The sequence below is a fragment of the Rhyacophila brunnea genome, unplaced genomic scaffold (genome assembly GCF_057557595.1).
Source record: "Rhyacophila brunnea isolate RB1 unplaced genomic scaffold, BYU_Rbru_1.0 scaffold_15, whole genome shotgun sequence".
Lineage (NCBI taxonomy): Eukaryota > Metazoa > Arthropoda > Insecta > Trichoptera > Rhyacophilidae > Rhyacophila > Rhyacophila brunnea.
The window spans coordinates 3,157,845-3,182,918 of NW_028232806.1; the positions used below are offsets into that span (position 1 = coordinate 3,157,845).

Here is a 25,074-nt window from a genome sequence, read left to right on the forward strand (position 1 = left end):
GGTCGCCGCGTCCAAATGTATTATACTATTACGTTTCGAGAGGTTACGCGCGACTGTCACTAACAGTGTTGCCAAGTCAAAATTTGAAATTTCAGTATATTTCGCCGCGGGCCGCAGATTCCAAAATTTTCGAAGATGGCTAGTTTTTTTCGCGGCTGGTGGGAATTTTGTGAAATGAAGAAATATCAGCAGATTTCAGAAAATATCAGTAGATTCAGTATATTGCCAAAAATATCAAAAAATATCAGTAGATCTACTGAAATTTCAGTAGACATGGCAACACTGGTCACTAAGTAGATGTACGCGGTCTTGATATAGGTACAACAGCGGAGCGACGTTCCAGAAGGTTTGATCTATGGCTGTGCGGCAGAGGAGGCAAATTTTGATGTGAGAGCCGGCATCCTGAGGCGGAAGAAACTGGTGCAGTTAATATTTAATAAAGTGAAACTCGTAGTATACAATTGCATTTTATTTAAATTATTAATATAATCTATATTAGCGACAAAGTAAGACACGTTTTCTAAGTGTTAACTTGCGGTTACATCCCTGACGTAACTTACCGATTTTTTTTTTACCACTAAGCATATTATAGATACCTACTTAAATAATCATCAATGAATCATCACAATATAAGATAATATTATTATAAATTATGATATATTCAACAAACATAAAATTAAGTATTTGCTCGGTGCGGTCAGCACGAAACTTTTCAGCGTGATTTAATGAAAAAAATTTCCCGCAATGTTTACAAGAGATCAGCTCGTTTTGGTTCTGGTCTGCGAATTCTTCGAGATTGAGAAAAACAGGCAACCGCCAACAGTCCTTCCTGTTCCAAGATTAGCAATAATTGTTTATATAATTAATTTCCTCATATTATAAACACCATCGGATTAATAATTTATGACAGACGATTCCAGTTGGGTATTTCAATAAAATAAATACACGTGATATCTAATGTTTCAAGACTTTCACGGTTGTTTGTATATTATAGTGCATGTCGCGGACTATCACGTGACGTCACAGTAAGCTGCCGCTACGGGAAAAAATGTGTAAAGCGTAATTTACATTGAGCTTCTTTACGAGTGTAATCATCGAACAAGCTAATAAGCAGGTTGTAAACACTCTACCGAGAAAAGTTGAAAGCCGGTCAAGTTTACACGCTACATGCCGGCGTGTGGGCCTACTGCGTCTGCGCAGTAGAGCGCAGTAGCAACCTCCCGGTAAAAAATGAACTACGTTCTGTCAAAATACTCGCTGGCTTGTGGCTTCTCAGCGAATGGAAAGTTGTGTGTGTAATCATCAAATCGCAGTAGCTGAATCGCCCGCTTTTAAATTCGCCAACAAACAGCTCGTAAAGAAGCTCAATGTAATTGACGCTTAAGGTCGTTTTTCTTGGTGTTTAAACCGATAAGACTAAGTTTAACTGTTAAGACTGATGCTCCCATCCCGTAGCACCTTTAAGACGGTACTTCAGTGAAACGGCAAATAATTTTCAACTATAGGTGCGACGAAATTTCGAGTCGAGCTGTGAACACTTCAATTTGTTTTGTGATGGCGAGGGGGGAATTAATTCTTAAATCGTGTGAAGGTGACTAAAAAACGTTACCCATTTACTTGAAAAAGAAAACATGTCAATGAACATATTATAATTATTAGTAATAGAACAATAAACATAACATTAAATGGACGCATGTTGACTTTTTATGACAAATTATGTTTTGTTCTGCACGCGTCATTTTCACAATCTTCGCGTCGCGTAGTCACGATCATTTTAGACCGTGACCCAGCTGAAGTATAGCCTTAAACGAACATTGTCAGTAAAGTTGGTAAAATCTGCCGAAATCACCAAAATAACAATAAGGTCACTCACGTTGAACCGCACTGCATCGACACCTGCATGGCGTTTTGAACGTTTTTACCATATTTTAGATGTCTACACTTTTTCAAATCATGTCAAAATTACGTTTTTTGTTTTTAGTGCTTGGCACTATGTATTTTGTAGAAACTGTTAAAATTAGTTGAAATTAGCATGAATAATTAATAATAATTCAAAATACTAATACATTAGAGTTGGCACTCCCTATAATTGAATTTAGAGAGGTGGTGATCGTTCAAAATATTATGCAAAATGACGAAACCATAGACTAAATTTGTCGCCGTGACAGCGTGACAGTAACGTGACATGCATCTCAATTTGATCACAACTTTATCGTAACAGATTTTTGGGTTGATTTGAGTTAGCCGTTCTCCACCCGTCATGTGGGTATAGATATTATACATCCGCGATTTGTGCACGGCCGACTTCGAAAAGACAAACCATAATCTATAAAAATATTTGTCTATCTATAAAAATTATCTTGAATTATGTATGGTTCAATGGCATAATTTTTGATATTTTATAGATAAACATACATTTTTTACTATTACCTATGGCATGTTATTTAAATGTGGTAATTGAATATTAATTAAATGGTCCGCAGTGAATGGGGAATTTAAAAAAAACTAACAAACACTATTTCATTGAAAAAAATAATACCTTTGACAAAATTTACTGTGCACTATATTTGTCAGATCTTAAAAAAAATATGTCGGATCTTAACAGCCTACCTCCACCCTTTGCCACTGTTAGGTACATACTCTAGGTCTAACCATAATAATATTCCTCGGCTCCTTCGCTCGGCTATCAACACCGTAAGGAAAATTACGAGGACATAATATTAAAAATTGTGAACAGCCACTTTAAAAATTCCAATACTTCCGGTTTATAATATAATTGTTTATTTAATAATAATATAATAAGCGATAACTGACTAATTATATTCTGTGTCAGTGTGCATTTGCCATTGATGAGAGCGCATAGTGCCGAAAGATGCCGAAAGGCTAAATGCGGATCGTAAAAAATGACTCAAATGAAATGGTACATAACTTAAAGTCAATTAGAATTTCAATTAGCATAGTTCTGCTGCAGTGGTGAAGGGTGGAGGTAAGCTGTTAAGATCCGCCATTAATACTCCACACTAAACTTTGTCAGTCATACGTAATTGATTTCATTGACATAAGGCTACAATTTACAGACGTTGTTGGTTAGTTTTTAAAATTCAATTAAACCATGTGAAAACCCAGTCATAATATATATCTAATAGTCAAAAAATACTCGTATATCTATAAAGTATCTAAAATTATGCAATTAAATCTTACATAACTTTGAATATTCTATAGGTAGAATAATATTTTATCTACGAGTATTATAGTTTTGTTTAGGCAGGGCTTAACGAATTTTAAAAAATAACCAACAATGTGTAATATGTATTCTTATTTTAACGAAAACAAATAAGTATGAATGAAAAAGTGTGCACAATTTTGAGGTATCGCCCAAAATATAACTAATCTAATATCGTTTGGTTTACGCAGGGTTTAATTGATTTTTAAAAACTATCAAAACCATCTGTAAATTGTGGACTTAGTTTAATGAAAACAATAATACATATTATGACTGACAAAGTTTATTGTAGACTATTTATGTCGGATCTTAACAGCCTAACTCCACCCTTCGCCACTGTTGAACAGTGCGCATAATGCCGAAAGATGCCGAAAGGCTAAACCCGGATCGCAAAAAAACTTTAAACCAATTAGAATTTCAATTAGTATTGTCCTGCCGACCCGCCGACGATGCAATATCTGGGTATTTTATTATAAAACGTATGACATCACGGCGTCCGCTGTATCACAAAATCACAAGTATTTTTGCGAGTGAATAAGTAAAAATAAATAACACTCGCGGCCCAGGATGACGGTGGGCTCATTATCACGAATAATTCGACCATCTATAAATACTGGAGGTGAATCGGAATCTAGGGTGACGGGGGTAGGGTCGTAGGGGTTGCAGCACAGGTGGAGGTGAACTTACATAATTGCCGCCTGAATCATACATTCGAAAAGGTTAAGTATAAAATGTTTTCTATTAAGTACTTAGTCATAACAGCCACACGAAAGCATTGTTTTTTCTGACTGACTCATGTATGGCATGAATTTTTTAAACGGTGAATGTGGGCATGATTTTTTATTTACTATTACCTACTCTACTAAGAAACTGGTAGGTATACAAATATTATTTACGATAAATTTCTGGAAATTAGTACTTAGTACCTATAATATAAATTGGTGCAAAGTACTATAATTTTACAATAGAAGAAAATTTGGCGAACCAAGACAAAAAGAGGTAAAAAAAGCAGAGCGTTGGAGCGGAGCTCGGAGCAGGAGCACTGAGCACTGGAGCAATGAGATTTTACCCGGAGCAGGAGCACCAAAAATGTGTAGTGCTCCACTGCTCCGGTTGTTTTTTTTTTATTATGAAATTTTCGTCCTAAAATCTAATGAAAATAGTAGATGTATTTTGACACTTTCAAACACTGGAATTATTTGAAGTATGGCAACACTGCCGAGTGATAAATAACCTCACTTTTTTAACTGAAAAGGCAAATAATGAGAGACGATTTGCTGTAAAAAAATTTGGGTTAATAGATTTACTTAATAATGAAAATGACGAATATTTTAAAACTACTTATTAATTTTTCATTTTTTAACATTTGTACCTAAATAATATGTATTATATTATAATACTAATTATTAAAACTTTTTACCCGGAGCGGAGCAGACCATGGAACGGAGCTGGAGCAAGTATTAGGTCTCGGAGCGGAGCAACTCAAAAAAGGGTCCGCTCCAACGCTCTGAAAAAAAGCCTTCGACTTCGGTATAAAATAAAGTTTATTGAATTCGCTGGTAAGCGTTTTTGGTCGGAAGAGGTACCTAAATAAAGTAGACCTCGGAATTTCTCAAATTATTATAGGTATATATTATTTTATTATAGTTATTTTTTTTGGTGAAAAACAAAAATCTAAGACACAAAACTACCAAGAATGGCAGAGTTTCCATTTACGCCGCGTATAAGTCAGAGACAATATGTAACTAAATAAAGATCCCTTCTAAACTTTAAGCTACAATATGTAAGCAAACCTAAGAGAAAGTCAGAAGGATAGAGCCAAGGATTAATATCCATAGAGCCGAAAGTAAAGGTGTCTCAAAAATTTGTTCTGGCCCTCGCCATAAGGCTGCACTTCAACTGATGCGGGGCCCAGACAATAGACCCACTCTCACGTCTGCCAACACATTGATCAATGGCTAACGATATATTGTCTGTATTTTAGTTTGCAATAATTGTTACCACCGACATACCGGGAGCGAAGGGTGGAGGTAGGCTGTTAAGATCCACCATAATAAGTGCACAATAAACTTTGTTAGTCATACGTATTTGTTTTTATTGACATAAGACTACAATTATGGTATTGGTTAGTTTTTAAAAATCAATTAAACCATGCCTAAACCAAAACCATAATAGTTTTGGTATATTTTGGCGATACGATAACATTGTGCACACTTGATATTCATACTTTGTTTTCTTGTTAGTTTGTTAATTCATTAATTCTTGCCTAACCAATCTACATAATAGATAAAAAATATTATTCTACCTATACAATATTCAAAGTTATGTATGATTTAATTGCATAATTTTAGATATTTTACAACGTTTTTATTAGCTCGTTTTCTTGTTTGTACGGTGGTTGTTTGTCCAGTACAATCGATTTTTAACTAACTTTCCGACTAGCTAGGCATTTGCAATACTATACGATGAAATGTTTTACATTTTTACGAAATGTAAAATATTACGTACAAGTATTTACATGTAACCGGCCCCGATATGGAAAGCTTCAATGGGATAATGGGCATATCTGGTATTTCTGGATTGTATTTCTAATTTACTTACTGACATATTTTCTTCTGTCTTTCCCTTGTATTCCGGTGGTTTTTATTACGTATTTTATTACAACGTTTTTATTAGGTTGTATTCTTATTTGTCCGGTGGTTGTTTATCCGGTACAATTCTTGCAATCGATTTTTAACTAACTTTCCGACTAGCTAGACATTTGAAACTTTTAGAATATATCGGAACACGATGCCAATGCATTATTTTAATACTTTTAGCCATCTTTAAGCAGAATTGAATTCATTTTCAGTTAATTCTGTTTTTTATGGAAAGTTATTTCGGAAAAATCCGTAAAAAGTAAGTAAAAGACTATTATTGGTTGCTAAGGGGGTGGTCATAGCAACTAAATTATTAATATATACTGCGTTACTATGGAAAATGTCAAAATGACATTTCAGTATTCTATATTTGTTTGTTTTTTATTTACTTTATATCAAGTACAAGTTTGAGCATAATAATTCAACAGAAAATTTAAAAACGTTGTATATAAAAAGAACTTTTTATTATAACTTGTAATTGTATTTTATTATAACTTTGTATTATAACTTGTAATATTATTATAGATATACGAGTATTTTCTGAATATTATATATTAAGACTTGGTTGTCGCAAGGTTTAATTGAATTTTAAAAACTAACCGATATCATCTGAAAATTGTAGTCTGATTTTAATGAAAACAAATACGCATGACTGACAAAGTTTAGTGTGCACCATTTATGGCGGATCTTAACAGCCTACCTCCACCCTTCGCCACTGCAACATATAGTCTTCCACACTGCTAACTGCCATTACCAAATACGTAAATTATTATACCGAAGTATTATAATTCACCTACATAATGGAAAAAAAAACACAGTGAATTGTGATTATTATTAGTGTACTAAATCGGGAATGTCCTGAAATAATCCAGGGTAGAGTCGATAGCATCGAACAGTCGGGTGTTTTCAGTTTCGAAAGGGGAAAGAGAGGGCTAGCTGCACCTAGCATTCGGCGAATCCAGATGTAGGTCACGTGGCGGTGATTCGGCTAAAGCAGAAAGGGGAAGCGGGGCATGGCGTGCGATGCAATGCAACGGGCTCGGGTTTCCATGGCAACGAGTCTATAGGAAAATGGGATTGTTGGGTTAGGTTGGGACGGGCAGCGGGTCAATGTATTATCGAGTGAAGATCTATGGCTCAACTTATGGTGTAAGTTAGTATGGTAAACAGAATATCTGTGACAAAACTGGTGACGTCCCTAGACAAAGAGCCGCCAATATAGCCACTCATTATGCCCCTTTACATCTAATTTTTTAGTCTCAAATTGTATGCAAAATTGTGAGGTGCACCTAACTATTTAACCATCTTAAACTGACAAATGCAACAAAAATGAGATACCTACATAACATTCAGAAGAAATTTTTTCGACATCGTTATTTTAATGTATATAATTATTTTCCTTTTGACAGTTTCCCAAACGAGTATTTTCCGACTAACTTTCTTCCAAGTGCTCGCCTTTCATTCTCTTGAAGCTCGTAGGTCACTTCTGCTCTTAAAGCATTTTTCCCTGCTCTCACCTGGTATAGTTTCCAATCCCGATATTCTGGATAATTTGAATTTTTATGCACTCGTCAATTACATGCGTGGTCGCAGCCATGACCTTTTTTGGGTGAAGGCTGTTTCTTCATGTCAGGCTTACCAGGCACCAATAGTGAGGGCTGTGCGGCTGGTCAATGCACTCCCTAGAGATGTACGCATTTTTAGCGATGCATTATGTATTTTGTTTTATATTTTATTTATTTTCTATAAAATTATTTTTTTGCTTTGTTTTTTTCTCTAAGTTGATTTACCTGTACTTTTTATTCAATATGTATTTTTTAAATAAAACAAATAAACATCATTTACTGAGGATTGGACCAGGTTTTAGTTAGGCACATAGAGGTCTGAGGCACCGACAAGTTTGGAGGCCCCTTGTGATTTATTTGAACTAATACTTTCCAACAAAGCAACCGCATCGTCAGCTTAATGGAAAACCGCCACTGCTTTCAAAAGTTGTAACGATAGTTTTCATTCTTTAATTTGCCGCCCACAATCAAAGCATGGCCTGCTTGCCTTTACAGGATGTCACGAGACGAAATGCGGCGTAAACGTTTTGAATATTTAAAAAAAATAAAAGATTTTTTTTTTGTGCACTCGAAAATTTTTAGCATGCCAAGTTTGGCACGCGTGTCACGTATTTGCCATCGCTGCTATAGAGCTATATCCCATGGACATGTATAATAATATATTGTTATATTTTCATACCATAGCAGAATGTTTTGATTTGACTTGTCCTCCTTCAAACATCAAAAACTAAACATAAACTAAATATATAAATGTTTCTTCATAGATTAGTAGATAATGAAAGACTAAGTATTTGGGAACGAGATTTCATTTACAGATGCCGTGAACAGTTATGCAGTATTTACAAATCTATGCACTCAATTTGAGGTGCACTTGTACTTGTTCAATCCCAAACACCGCAATTATTAATATGACTATATAAACAAAAAAATTGCACTTACGCCGATTGATAGGATCCGCCCTTCGTCCACAAATCGTCCGGTAATAAACTAAAAAAAAAACAAACACCACTGTTTTAGTTAGGAAACTGTAAATAATACGGTTAAAATTCACTGACTATAACTTGTCACAATGTACTTTTAAACATCTTTATTGTTGAACATACATACTTACATAATTTTGAAAACACTTCTGAGAAAATATATTATAACCAATGGAAAAAATCTTTTTGAAAAAAGTAAGACACCTTGCAGGAATCAAACATGCATCTCTCGGGTTACGACCACTATGCTATAGGCGTCATAATAATCTACTTAATTGCGAGAAATTTTAAATAATGGCTCTTAATACTCTCTGAAGCGCTTTCCAAATTGAGTTACTATTGGCGACTGGTTTTTGTATTTTAAATCAAAGTAGGTGTAAACTGTAAATGGTGTAAGTGTTTTCAAAATTATATAAATAAATAGAATGTTACATTCTTAAATCTTGTGAATTATTGGATGAATAAAAAAATAGTTAATTAAATCTTTATTGTTTATTATTACGTCGATAGCTATTACAACCCATCGTTATAACGGTCCAAAGATATAGTTAAGAGCTTGAAGGATAACCAGCGATTATAAAGTTGTAACCACAGTGATTTCCCTGGTTGTAACAATAAAGAATTATGAGTCAAAAATGATCTAATAAGTACTCATTTGTATTGACACTGTCTACAATTCACATTATTGTGGTTAGGGCCGCGATACCATAATAAAAGTATTGACACTTGCAGTATCTAAACTATCGAAAGTATCGAAACATTTTAATATTTATAATATATTATATATATAATTTAAAAAACAAAATTTGACGCTAAAAACATAATTTAGAGACAAAAAGATTTGAAAATAGCATTGGTCTTATCTCACCCCATTTTACGGAACATATTTATTTCGTATATTACTGATCACCAGTGGCGAAGGGTGGAGGTAGGCTGTCAAGATCCGACATAATTAGTGAATACTAAACTTTGACAGTCATACGAAATGTAGGTAGTCTACAATTTTCAAATAATGGTGTTCGTTTTTAAAATCCAACGCGTTAATAATCAAAAAATATTCATCCATCTATAAAATATCTAAATATGCTATTTTAATCAGAAATAATTTTAGGTATTTAATAGAAAGAATAACATTTTTTATCTATTGTGGTTTTGGTTTAGGCAGGGCTTAATGAATTTAAAAAAAACTAACTAACTAACACTATCGAGTATGACTGTGAAAAAGTGTGTACAATTTTTGTTGGATCGCACATAGCATAGCTAAATTTTTAAAAACTAACCAGCACCATCTGCATTTCATAATGAAAACAAATGAGTATCACTGGCAAAGTTTATTGTGCACTATTTATGTCGGATTTATACAGCCTACCTCCACCCTTCGCCACTACTGACCACACTGCGGGGGTTGGAAGGTTTTGACACATCGATTCAAATTATTAACTTCGCAACGGTGTATTTATCGAACAAAGGATATTAATATAAAATACATTCGATCTCACTGAAAATAATGTTTAAAATATCGTAAATATTGCAATGCATTTTCATTGCCAATCAGCGTTTAAAATATATCCTTAACTATGGAAAAATTGCCAATACCGGTTTTGTATCGGAATAAAAGTAAGTTAACAAAATTTGTATAGTTTTTCACGGCCCTAATTGTGGTTACATTATTCTATTCAGTTTTAAATTATTGTCATTTCCATTGAAACAAACGCGACATTTTAATAAATTGTAATTTAATTTTCAAAGATTTAAATGACAATACAAATAACATCTGACGCATTGAAACTATCAACTGAAGATATTGTTATGTTTTATTATTTTTTATCGCGAACGTGCCATCGCGAAGGATATAACAATGACAAAGAAAAAAATAATTATTAATCTGATAAAAATAAAATCAAGATTACGGAGTATCGCTAGGTACCTAAGCAACAAACTCGGCCGAGTAGAAAACTACATAGAGAACAGACACGTCCGCCCGGTATGGGCTTGAAAACAAGACTAAATTTTTTGGAGGGAAGTTATGTGTTGGGACGGGGAGATGGGGCGCAGGCGCAGGGGTGCTGAAAGATTTTCGCGGGCAATTTTCCGAGAACGGCAGCGTGCTCCAATTACGATAAACATCCGCTGTCGACGCTCTGTGCCGGCTGACGCCATAACCCCTAAACGGTTGCCCAAAGTCATACGATAAAGTCATAGTTGTCGATAGCGATGAGGTTTGATCAGGGCCGCGACAGGGGTGACTATCGCCCGGGTGCCATGCCAAAATAGCCGCCCCCCGATTGGTAACATATTTTTCAGTCGAATAAAGAAAAGAAAGTTAAAAAAATCATATTACTTATAACAAAAATAATGCAATGTTTTACCTCACCTTTGAAGCGACTTTAAACGGTCGAATTGTCGCGATGGAGAACGGAAGCACAATTTTATTTATATAAGAAATATTTAATGAAATGAAAAAAATTGCGCCACAAGAAATATTTTTTATTAAGCGTCAATTACATTGAGCTTCTTTACGAGCTGTTTGTTGGCGAATTTACAATCTGCCTGTAAAGTCGCCCAGTGTAATCATCGAACAAGCTAATAAGCAGGTTGTAAACACTCTACCGAGAAAAGTTAACCGGTTAGCCGGTCAACTTTACACGCTACACGCCGGCGTGTGGGCCTACTGCGTCTGCGCAGTAGAGCGCAGTAGCAACCTCCCGGTAAAAAAACGAACTACGTTCTGTCAAAATAGTCGCTGGCTTGTGGCTTCTTAGCGAATGAAAAGTTTTGTGTGTAACATCAAATCGCAGTAGCTGAATCGTCCGCTTTTAAATTCGCCAACAAACAGCTCGCGAAGAAGCTCAATGTAATTGACGCTTTATCTGTTAAAAAAAATCATGATATTTTGAGACATGAATTTTTCTTAAAAGCTTTATCCTCCATTATTTTTTTGGCGCGCCCTTTGTCTTACAAAAAATCGTATTTTCAGAAATCGTATTTGCAGAAACATATAGTTCGTATACAACTGTGATGTAGATATTATTATAATTGCTCAGATTGCGGTAATACGACCCCCCCCCCCCCGTTTAAACGTGCATATATTTACTGCTGACAGTACGTATTGTCGCGACCAGTAGCGAAGGGTGGAGGTAGGCTGTTAAGATCCACCATAAATAGTGCACATTAAACTTTGTTAGTCCTACGTATTGGTTTTTATTGAACTACGACTACATTTTACAGATGGTGTTGGTTAGTTTTTAAAAATCAATTTAGCCCAGCCTTTGCCAAACTATCATAGATAATATTATAGGGTAATGTGGGGATGCTGACAAAAAAATTAAGCCGATAATTTATTTGGATCTAATAGGTTGAGCAAGTGGCTGACATCCATTTCTCGTAAAAACAAAATCTGATATGATCTTATTAGGATCGTATGTAAAGTTAACAACGGATTAGCTAGAAACAAAATCAAGGCCATTCGATATATTAAATAATATATTAAAACTAACCAGCACCATCTGAAATTTTGTATTCTTAGTTCAATGAAAACAATGATGGACATCACTGACAAAGTTTAGTGTGCACTATTTATGTCGGATCTTAACAGCCTACCTCCACCCTTAGCCAATGGTCCTCTGTATCCACATACAGAATCTTAGAAATCGGGACCATCAGTTGTTTGTTCTCCAGAGGGCAGAACAAACCTGCCATTGGTGATGGCAATTGGGAGGGCAATAACTCTGTTATACCAAATCGCTTCCACCTGATATATTGCGTGAGGATTAGTATAATAGGTGGACGTTGTTTTATAAATTCTTAAAATAGGGTTTGCTTAACTCATCCGGTGTAGGTACTTCCTTTTATCTTTCTAATTAATATTTTTTGTAGTTACACTTTTCTACTGTTTAATAACTTAATACTGACCTATCTCTTTTTATGTAGGTCCTTAATACTATTTTAATAATATTTCTTTGTTTCTAAATGTAATGTTGTGAACGTCTTAAAGTAATGTCCACTATAAGTAGGTACTTATGTAACAATAAATAAAATTTGAAAAAAAATGAATTTGAAATTTGAGCAGTATAGGTGATGTTGGTGAGTATAGGTGGACGTTGTTTTATAAATTCTTAAAATAGGGTCCACTTAGCTTATTCGATGTGCTTCTATGCTTTATAATTAATTCTATTTTTTATAATTTTTGTACCTTTTACTTTACTTTTCATACTGATTTTTAATAATGCATATATTTATTTCGTCTTTACAATGTTTCTTTATTTTTAAATGTCAAGCTGTGAACGTCTTAAATTTATAGTTTGTAATGTTCACATGTAAAATAAAAGAATTTGAATATCAAGATTTTAATTCGATGATGATTCTATTATGTTCTGGATTAAGTGAGCAGTCATCTGACGTAATGTACATAGGTATTAAAAATTAAAAAGATGGATATCGGCAACCTAGCAACGGGTAGGCAAGTCCTGGAAACAAAGTGGCCGCTAATTAATCACAACCTCTCTCTCTCTCTCGAGTCGGAAAATCATTGCACACGATAACAAACATGGCGGTACAACAATAATAACGTTATAACATAAATGTAGAGTGCAGCAAGGGGCGACCCAGTTCCCGGCCGGTCGCCATGGCAACGGCGCTGCACCGGGCCGCCGCGGCGCGTCCGACGCCCCCCCCCCCCCGCCACAACCCCGCCGTGACATCACGCGGCGTGAGCTCGCACTCGGGGGCCACCTCGTTCAGGTGCGAACTGTTGTAAACTTGACCACTCGGTCGCTCGGGGATGCATGCAAATCAGTATAATAGGCACTCGACTCTAGAGCCGAGTTTCCCCATTAATTTAACATATTGTGGACATTACAAATTATAAGTCTAATACGTTCACAACATGACATGAAACATTATTATAAAGAAGAAAGAAAAAGAAAAGTAATAAAAGGGATAAAAATGAAAATACAGTCGAACTTGGTTATTACGAGGAAGATGGGACCGACTGAATTTGCTCGTTGTAAGCATTACTCGTATAGGTATATCATTTTTTGCGCCACGTTCTATTTAAGCATAGTACATGAAAAATCTGAAAACCATCGGAAAAATCCCCGAAACAAGCATGGCATTCATAAACTACAAAATAAGTTGTTCATCATAATGAAGTGCTGACTCGCCGGCACTGGTAGGTACCTACTGAATTCACTAAAGCCTCAATTACATTGAGCTTCTTTACGAGCTGTGTGATGGCGAATTTATAATCTGCCTGTAAAGTTGCCCAGTGTAATCATCGAACAAGCTAACATGTTCGATGATTACACTTGGCGACTTTACAGGCAGATTATAAATTCGCCAACAAACAGCTCGTAAAGAAGCTCAATGTAATTGAGGCTTAAGCTTGGATTTTTTAAACGCAATTTCAACCATATTCGTGGATAATTTTTCAATGTTGTCGGAAAAAAACACCAAATGGGTACTAAGACACCTAACTGGTGTCATAAACGTAATCCGACCCCGGCGGCATCAGTCTAGTTAACTTCCCGGTCGGATTTATTGCTCGGTATACCCGAGAAGTAGCTCGTTATAAAAGTGAATAAATGTATGGAGAAAATCATAAACTAAAATGTCAACGAATGTTTCCTCATTACATCCGAGATCTCGCTATTTTCGTGATCGTAAAAACCAAGTTCGACTGTATAAAAAGAGAACATAATATAAACATACAAAAGCTGTGAAAATACACATCTATAGAAGTTCAAAGAAGTACACCGAGTTTTCTAAGGAGACCTTATTTCAAGAATTTATAAAATAGCGTCCACTTAAACTCACCCTCACGCAAGTGGAATACATCAACAGTCAACACCCAAAGCAATTTGGTTGATTATAGTTCTCACCCTCCCAATTGGAATGACAGTGGCAGGTTGGTTCTGCACTGGGAGAATAAACAACTGATGCTCCCTATTTCTAAGATAGTTATCAGGGACACACATGTCAACACTGCCCAGAATGGTAGAGTTCTTATGTATACCTCGTTTAAGTCGAAAAAAATGCATACCTAGCTAAATAAAGATGTCTTCTAAATTGCAGACTGCAGTATGTAAGCATACCTAAGAGAAAATCAGTTGGATAAAGCCACGGATACTATTCATACAACCTCAAGTAATGGAGTCTCAGGAATTTCTTCTGAACAATGCCGTCCGTCTAGCCATAATAACAGTAGAAATCGTTCCAACTTTGAAAATTAAGCTGAACGTGTCACCACTTAAAAACACATACAATGACACAGTAGCGAAGTTTGGAGATAGGCTGTTAAGATCAGCCATAAATAGTGCACACCAGCGCTCGAAATGGACCGGAACGCACCGGAGCGCAGCTCCGCTCGTGAAATCCCCGAAATTATCGCTCCGTCTCGTTGAAAAATTATATATTGCATTCGTGAATTAATTTACTTTCTATATATGTTTTAAAGTTCATACGAAACTTGTCGGAATCATAGTAAAAAAAAATAATATTTTTGACGTGACGTAACGCCTCGATTTTCATCTACGGACGCCGACAACGTTATGCCATAAATGTTTAAAGAAAGTTACTCCATTTGACCATCTGATCTTGGCAGGTGTATTTCCATACAATACATACAACTACTACGTAAATATGTAGTTTCGGGAAATTATCGAGCGTTCCGGTTGGTATAATCTTCCATTTCGAGCGCTGGTGCACACTAAACTTTGTCAGTCATACGTATTTGTCTTCATTGAACTAAGACTACATGTTACAGATGGTGTTGGTTAGTTTTTAAAATTTAATTAAACCCTGCGAAACCAAGCCATAATATATAATAGTAAAAAAATACTCGCCTATCTATAAAACATTTAAAATTATGCGATTAAATCACACGTAACTTTGAATATTTTATAAATAGAATAATATTTTTATCTATTATAGTTTGATTTAGGCAAGGTTTAATGAATTTAAAAAAAATGAGCCAACACTATGACGTCTAATACTATGTATTGTTAATCCAACGAAAACGAATGAAAAAGTGTAGACAATTTTGTCTTATCGTCAAAAATATACCCAAACTATTATGGTTTGATTTAGACAGGGTTTAATTATTGACTTTATATTTTCATTCGAGAAAAAATTTCATGATCGTAATATACTATCTTTTAATAGATACCATATAAAAGTATTATTGTAAAAATCGTTGTTCGAAATTGAGAATAAAGTGACATTTTGATACATCAGAATAATATCCGTGTTCAAAGCATCTTTCAAAATTATTCTTAGTGAATATTTTTCTTTTAGTTTTCGACCATGTCCGATCCTAATATGATCAAATGGGCCTACACAGAGTAGAGGTTTGTATCAACAGATTTCGTTATTACGAGAAATGGATGACAGCCACTTGCTCAACCTATTAGGTCCATACCCTGACTCACACACAAATTGAAAAACAATGTGTACTTGCCGGACCCAGGATTCGAACCTGGGACCCACGGCATGATAGTCCAACGCTTAAGCCGCGCGGCCACCGTGGGCGTACGTGAATATACGCATAACATTATTAAATTTATTATAGTAAAATATATTCAGCAAACTTTTCATTGGAGTTTCCAATCGACAATAGATTGTATTTGCCACGTTACTACGAGTATCTTATGAGTACACGTCGTAGTCTGAGAGGACATGCTAATGCACTTTTTGTTCACATTCGGTAGCACGTCATAGTTATTGCATTGGTAATTGGAAATACCGAAGTAGAATATAAATAATATTGTCCACGTGCGCAACTTAATTCACATATATGAAGAGGCATAACACCCACATTTGTATTATTATATCGACGGGCCGCACTGGTTAATTGTTTTTACACTCCATACGAATGATGTCATTGTTATTATATCAGGGTTCGAAATGAACCGGAGCGCCGTTCCTGTATCGGTAAAATTAACGCTCCGTCTCGTGGAAAAAATAATCTGACCGTCTGAGCTAGATATGCCATAATAGAAAATCCAACACTTATTTTTACAACACACATACAATTAATTGATAACTATGTAAATATCTTCCAAAAATTGTCGAGCGCTCCGGTTCGTAAACTTTTCCATTTCGAGCGCTGGATTTTTAAAAACTAACCAATACCATCTACAAATTGTAGTCTTAGTTCAATAAATACAAATACGTATGACCAACAAAGTGTAATGTGGACTATTTATGGCGGATCTTAACAGCCTACCTCCACTCTTCGCTACCGTGACAACTACTAGAGATACTATGAATACGTATTTATCCGTGGTACCTACATGCATTTACAATTTAAACGCTACGCATTCCTAACTAGTATTAATTTCCTCTACATTAGAAGTCGAACGGGTCACCACTTAAAAACACATACAATGACAAATCTGTTTTCTTCTACAATCTTGTGGATCACCTCACGAAGAGGTTTCGTAATAGACCTTATTCACGAGAAATGAATATTATTATATGAAGATAATATTATCAAAGCCTCCGCAATTTGACGCAACTGCCGGTCGGCGGACTAACCACCAGACGTTACACAATCTACACGGACAGCATGTGGTTATGTTTACCCAACATCAGGTCCAAACACACATGTAAATTTTGCTAGACCCGGGATTCGAACCAGGACCCACTACGAATCGAGCGAATACGTTGCCACACGCCCATCGCAGACTAAAGTAGTAATTAAATTATAAGATAACTTTACATTTATAACTACATTGTTATGTTAATTTAAAAAAAAAAATGGAAACAAATTTGATAGCAAAAAACGACGTTGCCATGTTATTTAGGTAGTTTTGGTATAATGTTATCTATGCATGGGGTACGTAATTAGTTATTTAACATAACACCGAGATTTCATTCATCGGTGCATCTATTCTATACACAAGACTGCTATTATATGCCGCTATCGGCAGCTGTCGAGGGTAGCTTATCATATTCTGTTTGTATTGAGGTATTATAATTGTTACAATAAGCTAGCCATCTAAACAGTCAAAAGTGTCTATCTCGCTCTAAAATTTAGCACAGCCAAGAGATGTGCTGGTAAAACATTGCACTTATTTTAACAATTTCAAATAACTTATTGTAAAAATTATAATACTTCAATACAAAAATATGAAAAACTACCCCCGAAAGCTGCCAATAGCAGTCTTGGGTATAGAATAGATGCATCAGGCACTTAGTTAATAATAATTAGTTTAGTTTCCCGATAATTCCGGAGAAACACCACCCCACTCTTCCCCATTTGATACCCCGCGGCGCACCTAGCCCCAACCTCCTCCCTGTTGCGATCGCATGCACAAAGAAAATAATAGGTATGCCAAGTTGATTTCTCTTTGTTGCACCAAAGGCTACATTTTAAATGAAAACAAGAATTTTAATACTATGGCTATATATTAAATAACAGTTCTAACTAACTTCTAAGACGTAATTGCATATTAAGTTTTATAAAATGCCAAGTGGCTATGAGTATAAAAAAATATGTATATATTATGTACCTGCAATATTGTACATACCTAATATTATGTAGATATTATAGATATAGATACCAGTGGCAGAGAGCGGAATGCAGAAACATTTGTCATAACTAAAATTTCCTTAGCAGAAAACACTATGCAGAAACATTGTCCTTAGTTAAGATCATTTCTCTTGAAAATAATACCATATTTAAAAATTCTCTTTACTATAGTTTAGGTAAATTATTTTATAATTGTTAAACGATGACAAAAATATGACAACTGCATTTTATAAATGCAATAGCTATAAATACATATTAATATTTAATTATAATACGCTTAGGCGTAAAACCCACTTAACGCAGCAAGTGGGGCTTTCGCGCAAACTTTCACAAGTGGCGCGTAAATCATCGAAAATACAACGTAATCAAATACGCCAGCGCACACTGGATTTGACGACGCATTGTGTGCGCCTGCCCCATGAGTCATCGTTTTTTTGCTTCTCGGCGATACGAATTAACGAAAATACAACGTAGTCCATTCATTGAACACGGCAAGCAAAATCACGCTCCTCGAAGCGTCGTCGATAAGACGGGCGAGAAGCCATTATTTAAGAACAGTGAACTCTTTGTTTAGTTATTGCGTGTCCGATATTAATTACAAGCCCCGAGAAATTTAGTAATATTTTTATTGCTTTGTTATGAGACGCTGATAATAATAATTATGCTGTGCTCCTTGAGCCTCTTATTACATAGGTGAAGGGTAATGCGCGGGTGGGAGGGGGCCTAATCAGTAGTGAGCGCACCGAACGCTTTTTTGGTGGGCTTTATGCCTTCCGTTATAAGTCATTATACGTGATTCCACAGGCACCGCAAGATATTTTTTTAACATGGTAACACTAGCGTCAAGTGTCATTCTATCATCTGGCATCTTGTATTTCTGCGGGCTGCATATAAAAGAAAAATAATATTTTGCAAGTACATGCCAAACGAATTAACACTATCAATATCCATATTGAGATACATTGTTAAATGAATTTGAGTGTATGGACCGTTTTATAGACATGCGAATTTATTTTGACAGCAGCTGTCAGTGGTAAATGGTAATAAAGAAGGGGGCGTGTTCATAACAAATGTAGTCTATGGTTAAGGATTCCTTAACTCTATACTCAGGATTGTCTATAGTTAAGTCATGCTTTTCGGCGACTTATCCTTAGGATCGAAATCTTAGATTGTGCATTCCGCTCAAAGAGTGTAGGTATACTGTTAAAATCCAACATAGTGCACACTAAACTTTGTCAGTCATATGTATTTGTTTTCATTGAACTAAGCTACAATGTTTATTAGTTTTTTTTTAAATTCAATCAAACGCTGCCTAATACAAACCATGGTAGATAATATTTAAAAAATATTCGTTCATCTATAAAATACCTAAAATCATACAAATATTTTTTTAATATTTTATAGATAGAAGAATATTTTATGTCGATTATGGTTTGGTTTGGAAGGGGTTAAGACGGTACTTCAGTGAAACGGCTATAGGTAGTACTACTATAGGTGCGACGAAATTTTGGACTCGCTGGCAATCGGAGAGCGAATGTCGAACTGTGAACACGTCAATTTGTTTCGTGATGGCGACGGGGGTATTAATTCTTAAATCGTATAAAGATGACTAAAAAACGTTACCCATTTACTTGAAAAAGAAAACATGTCAATGAATTTATTATTATTGTTACTAATAGAACAATAAACAGAACATTAAATGGACGCATGTTGGATTTATATGAAAAATTATATTTCGTTCGGCACGCGTCATTTGCACAATCCGCGCATCGCCTAGCCACGATCTTTTTAGATCATGCCTCAACTGAGATATAGCCTGAATTTTATTGTTTTTTTTGATGTATTATAATATTTGATGGTATCGGATCGTATCTGTCAAATATCTGATAAAAATGACAGAGTTATTACTATCAGATATTTGATGACAATCATTAATCAATATTGAGCTCACGTTTTTATTGAATCTAATAAAATTGAAACTGCAATGCTCCACTGTGAGTCGGCGAAAAGAGGTACGTACAATTTACACGTAACCCTTATTAAATAATTACCAGTGGTGAAGGGTGAAGGTAGGCTGTTAAGATCCGCCATAAATAGTGCACAGTAAACTTTGTTAGTCATACGTAGGGGTTGCAATACCGAATGAAAATGTCAATACCGGTTTTTCGGTATTTCTTATTGAATATCGGTATTTCTTAAACATTAAAAAAAACAGAAGTAGGTGCTTATCAATAAATATAACTATATATATATATATATATTTTTAATATTATTTCATAGCAAAAAACCTTTAAAAAGACATTTAAAAATATGTAAGTATTGATTATAATTGTAGAACTAGTGATTTTTTCAAATAATTTTAATATATTGATAATTTTAACTAAAGCCCTCAAAAGTTCATCAAGTGCAAATAAATCCCGGCTGCAGGCTTCTTAAAATCAACGCTTGTACAGTCATCAATAATTATATAATAATAAGTATATAGATTGAACATTTTTATCACGGATGTTTTCAATTTCGAAATATTATTATGATAATTCATCGCCACAATTACTTTATAAATATATTTGATGAAATTTGTTTTATTATTTTTTCACCTCTGTTGGATTCACTCAATATATTTGCATTTTAGCAGCACATAACTTATAATTCATTTTCAAAAACGTAAACGAGTGTGCTTTCTTAATACCGAAAATTCCGGTATTTTGGATTTTTAAAACCGGTATTTCGGTATTGATAAATACTTGAATACCGGTTCTGAAATACCGGTATTGCAATCCCTAGTCATACGTATTTTTTTTTGATATAAGAATACAATTATTTACAGATGGTGTTGTTAGTTTTAAAATTCAATTAAACCATACATAATTTTGGATATTTTATAATATATAGAAAACATTTTTTATCTATTATAGTTTGGTTTAGGCAGGGCTTGATGAATTTTAATATGTATACATAATGTTATGTATTCTTAATCCAACAAAAACAAACAAATATGAAAGAAAAAGTGTGCACATTTTTGTCGTATCGCCCAAATTATACCAAAAGTATTGACTAAACTATTATATGACTTGGTTAGGCAGAGTTTATTTGAATTGGAGACACAAGTGGATGAAGGTGTTATGTTACATTTTATGACAGTCTTTTTATTGCGTGGATGAAGGTGTTATGTACCCATCTTTCATATGGATGTATCAAACATCTTAAAATGTTCATTGGTCTGGCATTACGGCAAGGGATGAATGGACTGTGTAACTTTATTTTTTTTAGTTTTAGTTTTATTTTCTTATTTTCTTTAGTGGATGAAGGTGTCATGTACACGTTTTTATAAATAAATTACACATTTGAAGATTTTAACAAACTATTTCTGACGTTAGTAAAATTGTGTGATCCTTAGTTACCACTTGGATACATCACTAGTTAAATTATCCTCAACTGAAAAAAGTACATCAAAAAAACTTTGACCTCAATTTACTCAAAACTTTGATTTTGTAACATAACTCCTTCATCCACTTGTGTCTTCAATTAAAAAAAAAAACCGGCACAATCTGCAATTTGTATTCTTGGTGCAATGAAAACAAATAAAAATGACTGAAAAATAAAATTTTAGTGTGCACTATTTATGGCGGATCTTAACAGCCTACCTAGTAGGTATTGTGTTATGAGATTTCTCGTACTTAAATTAATTTGAGGATCCAGGGCAAACGTTAAATAAGCAATCATTGCCAAGTCTTCCCCGCTGATGCAGACTCTATTGAAGAAATCGTTCACGGTCGATATGCAGCTGTGCGTCCGGGAGTTAATAGATAGGCTTGTGCGTCAGGGTTGGTGACCGGCGTCTGAGGGAGTACCTACGTCCCGCAACGCCCGTGTCCCTTTGACCCAGTGACCCACGGGTTCGCAGCGGGTTGCAAACCGCATTGCTCCGGTTCTACCGACTGTATCGCGGACCTCACCAAATCTCCGTACAATAACACCTGCCTGATTGACACTGAACTTATGCGATATAGTATATTTATTTTATACCGCGCGTCCGGTTAATTTGTACAAAAATACTATTTGCGCGAAACAAGATTTGGCCTAAATAAGCACATTAAAATAATAGAAATTTTAAATAGCATTTCATTGAAAAAGTCTGTTAATATAGGGCAGTGATGGCGAACATTTATATGGCACGCGAATATAATTTTGAAGATAAAAAAATACCGAAATGAATTATGTAACTTAAAAAATATTCTTTTTTACAAATGAATATATAAATACTTAATATTTAAAAAAAAAATTGACGACATAGCCATATTTTCTTTGGTTTTTAATAATATTTATCAATACTGTCGAACAAGATCTTCTTGTCAACGTGTTAAAACTGTGAACTAATAAGCCCCTCCTATTTTTAACCGCACTTAGACTGCAACGACTTCCGGTTATCGACGAGTTGTCCACGTGTTAAAACTGTGAACTAACAAGCCCCTCCTATTTAATTAATCGCACTTCGACTACAGCGACTTCCGGTTATCGCCCAGATCTTCTTGTCGGACAGTAGATGCGCACACGGAAACGACGAAAGACAGATTGACAGATCCCATTATATAAAAAAATGGCAGGCAATACTCTTTAAGAATAAGCATTACGTTTAATGTAAATATATAATTGGATCGGTCGGTCGGAACTCTATGTACCTATTACACATAATATTATCGAACTGACCTCATCAGGCGGCGGAGGACGCCGCGCCGCCAACTTATGATTTTGATCGATTTAGAATGTTTGAGACCATTGTAGCGAGGTAATGCCTAAGCTGATCGGAGCAATTCTTGTGTCAAGTTGTGCGTAAAAACCAAACTAATAAATACATTAACAAACAATTTCATTTCTACCCACAAAAAAATGACAAATAAGAAACAAAAACTTGGTGAAGCTAGTAGTAGTAAGTAATAGTTTCATAATTGGTGGACCAAAATGTATGGCGTAATTGAAAAAATATAAAGATAACGCTATAACTGTTGACGGTGTTTACGAGTATGTTACATAGTATGTTTTTTGTATTGGAATAAGTTACTTTTGTAACTCACACCGATTTTGAAGAGGATTTTTTTACTGGATTGAATTGTTCCTCGATACAAAAAAAATACTTGTTCTTCATAACTCATTTTCGTCAAGTAGTGGAATAAGTTCACTTTGGAAATACATCCCTCTTGTCTATAGAGGACTTGTGGTCCTTTTTGTTACCATAATAATATGATAAATACAATATTGTCGCCCTTGGACCCAGTGGCGCACCCAGGATTTAATATGGGGGGGGGGGGGCAAGGAGGAGAATGTAACTGCTTGGACCACTCACGGTTGTTGTGTTAACGTCTCAAATGTTTGGATCGGCAAAAACAGATACTTTATAACAGCAACAGAATCGCCTATCTATCACTCGTATTTTTCTACAAAATTTGACACGTTCGCAACGATTTGTCATTTTCTTTTATTACTTCCTGTCACGTAAAATGTAAAAAAAATAGATAAACGCCTCGGAAACTGCTGCCGGCCGTGTGAATGGAACCCACTTCGTAATAATATTATGTACTATTGCGACGTGACGTAACCGTCGAATATTTTTGTTGACCATCCGCGCGGTTAGATGTAGATGTGAATCGGTTGGATGTAGATTGTCGGTCGAACGCGTAAAAGATGGCGCGCTGCCACCATTCCTAGATTCCCATCTACCATCGCAGCATTCCGTGTCGGGGAACTTTCACGGTTATATTTACATTGGGGTGACCATCTTGCGGGAGAGCGCCAGTTTCGGCGCGGCCGTTTCAGCGATTTTATTTCGGCGCCGCCGTTTCAGCGCACCTATTTCAACGTGTCCGGAAACTTGTACGTATGCAGTTCGCCGTATCAGACTTCCCCGTGAAATGTTGTACCGGAAATATTAAAGACCGTCCAACCTCTTTAGCTTTGTCATCTGCTACCCGGAACAGTTCAGTGGAGCTTAACGTCCTCTACAATGCTTACCTTTGATCTTTAAATGAATAGCAAGTTAAGGAATGCTGTACTTTTGTCCTCTCATAGAGTGGCAGAGGTACTGTAGTTTCCTGGGTTTGATACTACGCAGAACTTCTCGGTCCTTCCCCATTCGATTGAGAGCTTCAACATTTTGTCACCCGGTCAGTGCAGGGAATTTTGAGGATGCGTCTAATACAGCCAGATCTCGAAAACTTGAACTCTCCACGACATCTCTTAGTTTAGCGTCCATACTTCCATACCATAGAAAAGAATTGAGAAAACATAACAACGTACCATACGCAGTCTCAGACCTAGGTTAAGGTCTTGATTGTTAAGGAGGCGTCTAATTTTGAAAAAGACACTCCTTGCGATCTCAATTCTAGTTTTTATTTTCTGAGACTGGTCGTGTCCGGAAACTTGTACTATCCAGTTCGCCGTATCACACTTCACCGTGAAATGTTGCATCGGAAATATATGGCCGTATATTAAAGACCGTCCAACCTATTTGGGCCGTATAGTACTGACATAAAATTTATATTATATAAATAAAACAAGGTTCTTGTCGGTTTACACTTTACAGGAATCCAGCAGCAAACAAATTTTGAAAATAGCCGATATACTGGATTATTTGTTAGGTTAGGTTAGGTTAGGTTTTCATTCCTGAATTCATGAATTTTGTCAAAATCAGCCATGAAAATTAATGTTTATATTGAATCTAATAAAATTGGAGACCGTATAGTACCTATTCGGTGAAATGTTTTTACGTACAATTTACATGTGATTGGTCCCAACGTGGAAAGCTTCAATGGTATAATGGGCATCTCTGGTATTTCTGGATTGTATTTCTAATTTACTTACTGACATATTTTCTTCCGTCTTTCCGTTGTATTCCGGTGGTTTTTATTACGTATTTTATTGCAACGTTTTTATTAGGTCGTATTCTTATTTGTCCGGTGGTTGTTTATCCAGTACAAATCTTGCAATCGATTTTAAACTAACTTCCCGACTAGCTAGACATTTGAAACTTTTGGAATATATCAGAACACGGTGCCAATGCATTTTTAAATACTTTTAGCCATCTTTAAGTAGAATTGAATTAATTTTCAGTTAATTCTGTTTTGTATGAAAAGTTATTTCG

The 25,074-nt window shown here is 35.3% G+C and overlaps 1 protein-coding gene across 1 annotated transcript in view; it reads right to left on the reverse strand.

The window, feature by feature from the left end:
* enc (R3H domain containing protein encore) overlaps window positions 1-25,074 on the reverse strand; it is a 134,719-nt gene that overhangs the window by 98,618 nt on the left and 11,027 nt on the right. The window contains exon 2 of the mRNA XM_085942680.1: window positions 8,367-8,414. The gene's annotated coding sequence lies outside the window, so the exon portion shown is untranslated. The remainder of the gene's footprint in view (window positions 1-8,366; window positions 8,415-25,074) is intronic.